The sequence below is a fragment of the Triticum aestivum genome, chromosome 5A (assembly GCF_018294505.1).
Source record: "Triticum aestivum cultivar Chinese Spring chromosome 5A, IWGSC CS RefSeq v2.1, whole genome shotgun sequence".
Classification (NCBI taxonomy): domain Eukaryota; kingdom Viridiplantae; phylum Streptophyta; class Magnoliopsida; order Poales; family Poaceae; genus Triticum; species Triticum aestivum.
Window position 1 is genome coordinate 311,866,406 of NC_057806.1, and position 9,016 is coordinate 311,875,421.

Genomic DNA, 9,016 nt, shown 5'->3' on the forward strand with positions numbered 1-9,016 from the left:
CATGATTTATGCATTGTGTATAGCTAATGTTGGGTGCATCATGACTGGATCTTTTCTACCATGAATTACAATGTTTAGTCGCTGCTTGAACTTTGGAGGTGCTTTGCATTTATGTTTTGCAGTCTCAGAAAGGGCTAGCGAGATACCGCTATTGTCATATTATATCATTGTTGTTTTGACAACGTGTTGCCGTTTGAGATATCTTATTATTGCTCGCTAGCTGATTATGTCATTGATATGAGTCATTATTATGTTTAAGAGTTATTGTCGACATGGTTAGTTATAATGTTGGCTGAAAACATGGGTGTTGTTTAAGCTTATTTATGCAAGCAAGAACAAAAGAGTTTGTAAAAGTTTTTCTTTTTCACTTTCAGTTTATCAACTGAATTGCTTGAGGACAAGCAAAGGTTTAAGCTTGGGGGAGTTGATACGTCTCCAATGTATCTACTTTTCCTAACGCTTTTCCTCTTGTTTTGGACTCTAATTTGCATGGTTTGAATGAAACTAACCCCAGACTGACGCTGTTTTCAGTAGAACTACCATGGTGTTATTTTTGTGCAGAAATAAAAGTCCTCGGAATGGAACGAAACTTCGCGAGAAATTTTTATATAATATATAAGAATTTCTGGAGCCAAGACCTACCTGAGAGGGGCCCCTTGGTGGGCACAACCTACCAGGGCGCGCCCCCTCTCCTGGCGCGCCCAGGTGGGTTGTCCCCACCTGGTGGCCCCACAGACCTTGAAACCAACGCTATAAATTCCTATTTTCAGAGAAAAAAATCAGGGAAAAGGAATTATCACGATCCTCGAGATGGAGCCGCCGCCAAGCCCTGTTCTTCCTCTGGAGGGCACATCTGGAGTCCGTTTGGGGCTCCGAAGAGGGGGATCTTCGTTCTTCGTCATCCCCAACCCTTCTCCATCACCAATTCCATGATGCTCCCCACCGGGAGTGAGTAATTCCTTTGTAGGCTCGCTGGTCGGTGAGGAGTTGGATGATATTCATCATGTAATCGAGTTAGTTTTGTTAGAGCTTGATCCCTAGTATCCACTATGTTCTTAGATTGATGTTGCTATGACTTTGCCATGCTTAATGCTTGTCACTTTGGGCCCGGGTGCCATGATTTGAGATCTGAACCGTTTATGCTATCACCATTATATCCATGTTCTATATCTGATCTTGCAAGTTATAGTCACCTACTACATGTTATGATCCGGTAACCCCGGAGTGACAATAATCGGGACTTCTTTCGGTGATTACCGTAGTTTGAGGAGTTCATGTATTCACTATGTGTTAATGCTTTGTTCTGGTTCTCTATTATAAGGAGGCCTTAATATCCCGTAGTTTCCAATATGGACCCCGCTGCCACGGGAGGGTAGGACAAAAGATGTCATGCAAGTCTTTTAATAAGCATGTATGACTATTTACGGAATACATGCCTACATTATATCGATGAACTGGAGCTAGAACCGAATAGCCCTAGGTTATAACTGTCACATGATGAATATCATCCAACAAGTCACCGATCCAATGCCTACAAACTTTTCCATATTGTTTCTGCTAAGTTACTACTGCTATCATCATTGTTACACTTGCTACAAAATTACTGCTACCACTGTTACTGTTACTATTGCTGCTGTCACTACTATCAAAACTATCATATTACCGTGCTACTGATTACTTGCTGTAGATAATTAATCTCCAGGTGTGGTTGAATTGACAACTCAGCTGCTAATACCTTCAAATATTCTTTGGCTCCCCTTGTGTCGAATCTATAAATTTGGGTTGAATGCTCTACCCATGAAAACTGTTGCGATCCCCTATACTTGTGGGTTATCAAATGTACACTTTTATAGTGTGATCAAAGCATATGATTTTATACAGACTTTTGGAGAAGCCTGTATTTACAAGAAAGTGAGTAGGAGCTCTGTAGCATTTCTAATATTATATGTGGGTGACATATTGTTGATTGGAAATAATACAGAATTTCTGGATAGCATAAAATGATACTTGAATAAGAATTTTTCAATGAAAGACCTCGGTGAAGCTGCTTATATATTGGTCATCAAGATCTATAGAGATAGATCAAGACGCTTAATTGGACTTTCACAAAGCACATACCTTGATAAAGTTTTGAAGAAATTCAAAATGGATCAGTCAAAGAAAGGGTTCTTGGCTGTGTTACAAGGTGTGAAGTTGAGTGAGACTCAATGTCTGACCACTGCAGAAGATAGAGAGAAAATGAAAGTCATTCCCTATGCCTCAGCCATATGTTCTATCATGTATGCAAGATGTGTACCAGACCTGATGTGTGCCTTGCTTAGCAGGGAGGTACCAAAGTAATCCAAGAGTGGATCACTGGACAGCAGTTAAGAACATCCTGAAATACCTGAGAAGGACTAAGGATATGTTTCTCGTTTATGGAGGTGACAAAGAGCTCATCGTAAATGGTTACTTCGATGGAAGATTTGACACTGATCCGGATGACTCTAAGTCACAAACCGGATACGTATTTATATTGATTGGTGGAGCTGTAAGTTGGTGCAGTTCCAAGCAGAGCGTCATGGCGGGATCTACGTGTGAAGCGGGGTACATAGCTGCTTCGGAAGCAGCAAATGAAGGAGTCTGGATGAAGGAGTTCATATCCAATCTGGGTATAATACCTAGTGCATCGGGTCCAATGAAAATATCTTGTGACAATACTAGAGCAATTTCCTTGGCGAAGGAATCCAGATTTCACAAGAGAACCAAACACATCAAGAGACGCTTCAATTCCATCCGCGATCAAGTCAAGGAGGGAGACATAGAAATTTGCAAGATACATATGGATCTGAATGTTGTAGACCCGTTGACTAAGCGTCTTTCACGAGCAAAACATGATCAGCACCAAGACTCCATGGGTGTTAGAATCATTACTATGTAATCTAGATACTCTAGTGCAAGTGCGAGACTGAAGGAAATATGCCCTAGAGGCAATAATAAAGTTGTTATTTATATTTCCTTATATCATGATAAGTATTTATTATTCATGCTAGAATTGTATTAACCGGAAACTTAGTACATGTGTGAATACATAGACAAACAGAGTGTCCGTACTATGCCTCTACTTGACTAGCTCCTTAATCAAAGATGGTTAAGTTTCCTGACCCTAGACATGTGTTGTCATTTGATGAACAGGATCACATCATTAGAGAATGATGTGATGTACAAGACCCATCCGTTCGGTGCTGGATCGGTTGGATCGTGAAGACGTTCAACTACATCAACCGCGTTACTAAATGCTTCCACTTTCGGTCTACGAGGGTACATGGACACACTCTCCCTGTCACGTTGCTATGCTAGATAGATCTTGTGTGATCGTAGGAAAATTTGAAAATACTGCATTCTCCAACAATGGCATCCGAGCCAGGTCTATGCGTAGATGTTATATGCACGAGTAGAACACAAAGAGTTGTGGATGAAAATAGTCATACTGCTTACCACCAACGTCTTACTTTGATTCGGCGGTATTGTTGGATGAAGCAGCCCGTACCAACATTACATGACCGCATTCATGAGACTGGTTCTACCGATGTGCTTCGCACACAGGTGGCTGGCGGGTGTCTGTTTCTCCAACTTTAGTTGAATCGAGTTTGACTATAGCCGGTCCTTGTTGAAGGTTAAAACAACACACTTGATGAAAAATAGTTGTGGTTTTTGATGCATAGGTAAGAACGGTTCTTGCTAGAAGCCCGTAGCAGCCACATAAAACTTGCAACAATAAAGTAGAGGACGTCTAGCTAACTTGTTTTTGCAGGGCATGTTGTGATGTGATATGGTCAAGATGTGATGAGATATAAATTGTTGTATGAGATGATCATGTTTTGTATAAGTTATCGGCAACTAGCAAGAGCCTTATGGTTGTCGCTTTATTGTATGAAATGCAATCACCATGTAATTGCTTTACTTTATCACTAAGCGGTAGCGATACTCGTAGAAGCAATAATTGGCGAGCCGACAACGACGCTACGATGGAAATCAAGGTGTCAAGCCAACGACGATGGAGATCATGACGGTGCTTTGGAGATAGAGAACAAAGGCACAAGATGATGATGGCCATATTATGTCACATATTTTGATTGCATGTGATGTTTATCCTTTATGCATCTTATTTTGCTTAGTACAGTGGTAGCATTATAAGATGACCCCTCTCTAAATTTCAAGGTACAAGTGTTCTCCCGGAGTATGCACCATTGCTACAGTTCGTCGTGCCGAGACAACACGTGATGATCGGGTGTGATAAGCTCTACGTTCACATACAACGGGTGCAAGCCAGTTTTGCATGTGCAGAATACTCGTGTTAAACTTGACGAGCCTAGCACATGCAGATATGGCCTCGGAACACTGATACCGAAAGGTCAAACGTGAATCATATAGTAGATATGATCAACATAGTGATGTTCACCATTGAAAACTACTCCATCTCACGTGATGATCGGACATGGTTTAGTTGATATGGATCACGTGATCATTTAGATGACTAGAGGGATGTCTATCTAAGTGGGAGTTCTTAAGTAATATGGTTAATTGAAATTTTATTTATCATGAACTTAGTACCTGATAGCATTTGCATGTCTATGTTGTTGTAGATCAATGGCCCGTGCTACCGTTCCTTTGAATTTTAATGCATTCCTAGAGAAAGCTAAGTTGAAAGATGATGGTAGCAACTACACGAACTGGGTACGTAACTTGAGGATTATCATCATTGCTGCATAGAAGAATTACGTCATGGAAGCACCGCTAGGTGCAAGACCCGCTGCAGGAGCAACTCCGGAACGTCTGGCAGCGCAATGCTGATGACTACTCGATAGTTCAGTGTGCCATGCTTTACGGCTTAGAATCGGGACTTCAAAGACGTTTTGAACGTCATGGAGGATATGAGATATTCCAAGAGTTGAAGTTAATATTTCAAGAAAATGACCGAGTTGAGAGATATGAAATCTCCAACAAGTTCTATAGCTGCAAAATGGAGGAGAATAGTTCTGTCGGTGAACACATACTCAGAATGTATGGGTACCACAACCACTTGACTCAGCTGGGAGTTAATCTTCCTGATGATAGTGTCATTGACAGAGTTCTTCAATCACTGCCACCAAGCTATAAAGGTTTCGTGATGAACAATAATATGCAAGGGATGGAAAAGACAATTCCTGAGCTCTTCGCAATGCTAAAGGCTGCGGAGGTAGAAATCAAGAAGGAGCATTAAGTGTTGATGGTTGAAAGTGCTAGTTATCGACTAGAGGGGGGTGAATAGGTGATTTTTATGGAAGTCTTCAAAACATGGAAGTTCCAAAGAAAAATGATAGAAATGAACCTATTAACATGCAGCGGAAGGTAGACTACACTAGGCAAGCCATAGTCAAGTATACACTAAAGTGAAAGCACGAAGACTAATAGCAGCTAGGCAGTATGGATCAGGATGGAAGATAGTATGAAGCCAATCAGAACAAACAATCACAAAGTGAAGACAAATAGATAATGCAAGTAGGCAATGACTTCACAAGGACCAACTGTAAATAAAGAGAAGGAAAGGATAGAACCAGTTGCTTGGTGAAGACAAGGGATTTGTTGGACCAGTTCCAGTTGCTGTGGCAACTGTACGTCTGGTTAGGGAGGCTGAGATTCAACTTAGAAGACCGCATCTTCACCTTATTCCCCTTGAGCTAAGGACACCCAATCCTCACCCAATCACTCAGGTAAGTCTTCAAGGTAGACTTCCAAACCTTCACAGACTTCGTTCACCGGCGATCCACAATGACTCTTGGATGCTCAGAACGCGACGCCTAACCGGCTGGAGGATTCACAGTCCTCAAGTGTAACAAGTATTCAGATCACATCAACAGGAAGACTTCAGTGATGCCTAACACTCTTTGGCTCTGGGTGTTTAGGGCTTTGTCCTTGCAAGGATTTCTCTCTCAAAGGCTTCGAGGTGGGTTGCTCTCAAACGACAAAAGCCGTGCACTAACTCTGAGCAGCCACCAATTTATGGTGCGGGGGTGGGCTATTTATAGCCACTAGGCAACTTGACCTGATTTGTCCGAAATGACCCTGGGTCACTAAGGAACTGACACATGTTCCAACTGTCAGATTTCAAACACACGCGACAACTTAACTTGGGCTACAAGTAAAGCTGACTTATCCAGCTCTGGATAAGATTTGCTCTCATTGTCTTCGCTCGAAGACTTAGGATTTGGTTGAGCATCACTTTAGTCATTCTGACTATGTTCACTTGGACCCCACTTAACAGTACGGTGGTTCCTATGACTCAACAAAGAAGAAGATGAAACTACGAAACAACTATGTCTTCGCGCTCCATAGTCTTCATGCGATGTCTTCTCATGTCATAGTCTTCAATGTGAATATCTTCACTTACCACCATAGTCTTCAATGTCTTCACACATTTTTAGGGGTCATCTCTGGTAGGTAAACCGAATCAATGAGGGACTACTACCTGTGTTATCCTGCAATTCTCACAAACGCATTAGTCCCTCAACCAGGTTTGTCGTCAATACTCCAAAACCAACTAGGGGTGGCACTAGATGCACTTACAATCTCCCCCTTTTTGGTGATTGATGACAAACTGGTTGAAGTTTTCAACGGGGATAAAAGTATCTGAATTTGTAAAGGATTGAGGTATTGTCTTCGTAAGTAGCAAAAAGGCTCCCCCTGAAGATGTGCATATAAGTATTTTGCTTTTGAATGCAAATGCACATGGCAGGTTGTACTTGCGGAGATCCTCTTCTACTTATGAAGACAATTCATCATGCATGAAGGGATATATCAAAGATAATGACATGCATAATGAAAAATGGGCATCTGAAAGATGACTTCGTGCGGAATTTATCGTCGCACATGCGGAATTTATCATCGCATCACATAGTTGACGAAAAGGTAGCAGACGACCGTCAAGTTTAAGTGTTACAACTCAAAAGAACCAAATGTATCAAAAGCGAGAGTTGTAAGCACTTGGCAAATGTAGCAAAAGTATAGCAACCACCCATATGGACCCTCTTGAAGACTATCAACTCATATGCTTCTCCCCCTTTTGTCAGTAATGACCAAAAAGGTTTGAAGACATAGAGCTTTCTACTCGTTCCCATGAGGAGTAGGCGAAGCAGCAGGGTCGTCGTTGAGGTTTGGTGGTGCAGAAGAACTTGGTGCAGTGTCGATACGTGCCGAAGTTGGAGGTGTTGAAGTAGCATCATCTTGTTCATCAATGACTCTGGCATTAACTGTTGCAGCTAAGGAAGAATATTCAAAGTCTTCGAGTGATGGAGTCCGACGCAAGTGAGCGTTCCGGGCAGGAGTTGAATCAAACTTGAATCTCTCCGTGAAGCCATCGTCTTGAAGATTAGCTTCAGCACTGAGTAATGTCAAACTCTTCCACGACCTCCGACAGGTCTCATGAGTGACAAAGGCATTCTCGGTGGCAAGGTTGTGAATGCGATTGACATCCACCAAGAGGCTTTGCATCTGACGCTTGAGCCAGTCATGATGCTTATCATGTTTTTGATGCAGGGCGACTAGAAGCTCTCGGTCATTGAGAACATGAGATCGCTTCCGAGGCCTTTGGGAAATTGTGCTTTTAGTGGCTTTAGTTAGGGTACGAGGGGCACGTGTGTTGCCAACCAAAGGATAAACACGAGTGACGGCCTGAACTCCTTCAATGGGTTGGGTGAAGCTTTGGCGATCGACATTGTTAAGATAAACAGGCTCTTTGGAAGGCTCTAGGTAGATGGCTTTGACAAACAGGTCAACCTCTGGCAAGAATATGAGATGATTGCGTGTAGAAGGCTGATAGTTGATTGCAGAGTGAAGCTTGATGAGGCGTGTAAGTGCATCTAGTGCCACCCCTAGTTGGTTTTGGAGTATTGATGACAAACCTAGTTGAGGGACTAATGTGTTTGTGACAATTGCAGGATAACACAGGTAGAAGTCCCTCATTGATTCGGTTTTCCTACCAGAGATGACCCCTAAAAATGTAAGAAGATATTGAAGTCAAAGGTGGTATGTGAAGACATTCACATTGAAGACTATGACAAGAGAAGACATCGCATGAAGACTATGGAGCGCGAAGACTTAGTTTTTTCGTCGTTCTTTTTCTTCTTTGTTGAGTCATAGGAACCACCGTACTGTTAAGTGGGGTCCAAGTGAACCAGTCAGAATGACTGAAGTGATGCTTAACCAAAATCCTATGTCTTCGAGTGAAGACTATGAGAGCAAATCTTGTCCAGAGTTGGATAAGTCAGCTTTGCTTGTAGCTCAAGTAAAGTTGCCGTGTGTGTTTGAAATCTGACCGTTGGAACATGCGTCAGTTCCTTAGTGACCAAGGGTCATTTCGGACAAATTAGGTCGGGTTGCCTAGTGGCTATAAATAGCCCACCCCCTACAACCATAAACGGTTGGCTGCTCAGAGTTAGTGCACGGCTTTTGTCGTTTGAGAGAAACCCACCTCGAAGCCTTTGAGAGAGAATTCCTTGAGAGGATAAAGCCGTAAACACCCAGAGCCAAAGAGTGTTAGGCATCACTTAAGTCTTCCCGTCTGTGTGATCTGAAGACTTATTACACTTGAGGACTGTGAATCCTCCAGCCGGTTAGGCGTCGCGTTCTGAGCATCCAAGAGTCATTGTGGATCGCCGGTGAACGAAGTCTGTGAAGGTTTGGAAGTCTACCTTGAAGACTTACCAGAGTGATTGGGCGAGGACTGGGTGTCCTTAACTCAAGGGGAATAAGGTGAAGACGAGGTCTTCTGAGTTGAATCTCAACCTCCCTAACCAGACATACAGTTGTCACAGCAACTGGAACTGGTCCAACAAATCATTGTCTTCAACGAGTCACTGGTTTCATCCTTCCCTTCCCTTTACTTACTGTTGGTCCTTGTGAAGTCATTGTATGATTGCTTTATCCTTTGTCTTCACTGAGTGACTGCTTGTTCTGATTGGCTTCACAATATCTTCCTACCTGATCTTTACTGCCTAAC